The sequence below is a fragment of the Mus caroli genome, unplaced genomic scaffold, assembly GCF_978045245.1.
Source record: "Mus caroli unplaced genomic scaffold, Mus_caroli_1 scaffold_12, whole genome shotgun sequence".
Lineage (NCBI taxonomy): Eukaryota > Metazoa > Chordata > Mammalia > Rodentia > Muridae > Mus > Mus caroli.
Window position 1 is genome coordinate 69,119,865 of NW_028227267.1, and position 2,498 is coordinate 69,122,362.

Here is a 2,498-nt window from a genome sequence, read left to right on the forward strand (position 1 = left end):
TTCTTTCTTTCCTCCCCCCCCCCATTCCATCGGGATCTTTTGCAGGATGTGATGGGTAGGGAGCTGGGGGCGGGGGAGGTTAAGTGGCTGTTACTTCTCCGGAAGGGTTTCTGTTCCCATGCCCAACCCATCAGCCTGCTTTAGAGCACTCTCACCACTCTCTGATGTTCTCACATTCTCACTTACTCCACTGAAAAGTCTCTGCAAAGGTCACCGATGGTCTCAAGGCTCATGTAACGTGTTCTTTCTCCGGTTTCCTTTTCCTTTCTCTCTTGCTTGAATAGTTAATTGTGGATACTTGTTCTCAATCTGCCTCGCTCTTTTTTCCAACTTTCAGACTGATTCTCCTTTGCCTCCTGAAACTGAGTGACAAGTCTTCCCCCACAAGTTCAAGTGCTTGAACGCTGGGTCTCCAGTCACTGGTGTTATTCAGGGAGGTGGTGCAGCCTCACAGGAGGCATGGCACCTGAAGTGGCCTGTGAGCATTTATCCCCTCAGTCCAGTTCCCATACTGCTCTCTCTGGTTCACATTTGCAGATACAGATGTGATCTCTCAGCTTCCTTCTCTGGGCACTTGCCACCATGCCTCCCAGGTCATATGGACTGTCTGGAATTTAAATCCCAATAAACTCTTTCCTTGTGTTGCCTTTGTCCATGATATTTTACTATAGCAACAGAATAGTACCAATTACACCCCCTTTTCAGATTGCTCTTTTCCTATTCATTTTCCAGGTGCAAGTTTTTCCTAAAGATTTCTGCCGTCTGACACTCGCCAGCTACCCACAACACCCGCCACAGGATCTTAAGACTTCTGGTGAGTGGAGCACAGCTTCTGCTCCAATCCAATTGCGCGGGACCTGAGACTGCATTAGTTAGGGAAGCAGAAACCGGCCTGAGTAGGACCACCGGCCTCATCCGGCCGGATCAGCACCGGGGTAGCGGGAGCGCAGGGTTGCCTGACACCCGCCAGCTACCCACGACCCACGACCCCCGCCGCAGGATTTTGGGACTGCTGGTGAGTGGAACACAGCTTCTGCTCCAATCCAATTGCGCGGGACCTGAGACTGCATTAGTTAGGGAAGAAGAAACTGGCCTGAGTAGGGCCACAGGCCTCACCCGGCCGGATCAGCGCCGGGGTAGCGGGAGCGCAGGGTTGCCTGACACCCGCCAGCTACCCACGACCCCCGCCGCAGGATTTTGGGACTGCTGGTGAGTGGAACACAGCTTCTGCTCCAGTCCAATCACGCGGGACCTGAGACTGCTCTGGTTGGGGAGAGAGAAATCCGGCCTACATAGGGCCACAACCCTCTTCCGGTCAGAAAAGCACCGGGGCAGCTGGGGCGCAGGGTCGGCTGACACTCACCAGCTACCCACAACACCCACCACAGGATCTTAAGACTTCTGGAGAGTGGAACACAGCTTCTGCTCCAATCCAATTGCACGCGGGACCAGAGACTACATTAGTTAGGGAAGCAGAAAAACGGCCTGAGTAGGACCACAGGCCTCTTCCGGCTGGAGCAGCACCGGGGTACCGTCAGCTACCCACGACCCCCGCCGCAGGATTTAGAGACTGCTGGTGAGTGGAACACAGCTTCTGCTCCAATCTTTAAATAGTGACAACAATAACAACTAACCCCAGAGATTACCAGATGGCGAAAGGTAAACGTAATAATCTTACTAACAGAAACCAAGACCACTCACCATCATCAGAACCCAGCACCCCCACTTCGCCCAGTCCAGGGCACCCCAACACACCGGAAAAGCTAGACACGGATTTAAAAGCATATCTCCTGATGATGATAGAGGACTTCAAGAAGGACTTTAATAACACACTTAAAGAAATGCAGGAGAACACTGCTAAAAAGGCAGAAGACAATAAAGAAGAAGCACAAAAATCCCTTAAAGAATTGCAGGAGAACACTGCTAAAGAGTTACAAATCCTTAAAGAAAAACATGATAGCATAATCAAACAGGTAGAAGTCCTTACAGAAAAACAGGAAAACACATCCAAACAGATGATGGAAATGAACAAAACCATACTAGACCTAAAAAGGGAAGTAGACACAATAAAGAAAACCCAAAATGAGGCAACACTGGAGATAGAAACCCTAGGAAAGAAATCTGGAACCATAGATACGAGCATCAGCAACAGAATACAAGAGATGGAAGAGAGAATCTCAGGTGCAGAAGATTCCATAGAGAACATCGGCACAACAATCAAGGAAAATGTAAAATGCAAAAAGATCCTAACTCAAAACATCCAAGAAATACAGGACATAATGAGAAGACCAAACCTACGGATAATAGGAGTGGATGAGAATGAAGATTTTCAACTCAAAGGACCAGCAAACATCTTCAACAAAATTATAGAAGAAAACTTCCCAAATCTAAAGAAAGAGATGCCCATGAACATACAAGAAGCCTACAGAACTCCAAATAGACTGGACCAGAAAAGAAATACCTCCCGACACATAATAATCAGAGCAACAAATGCTCTA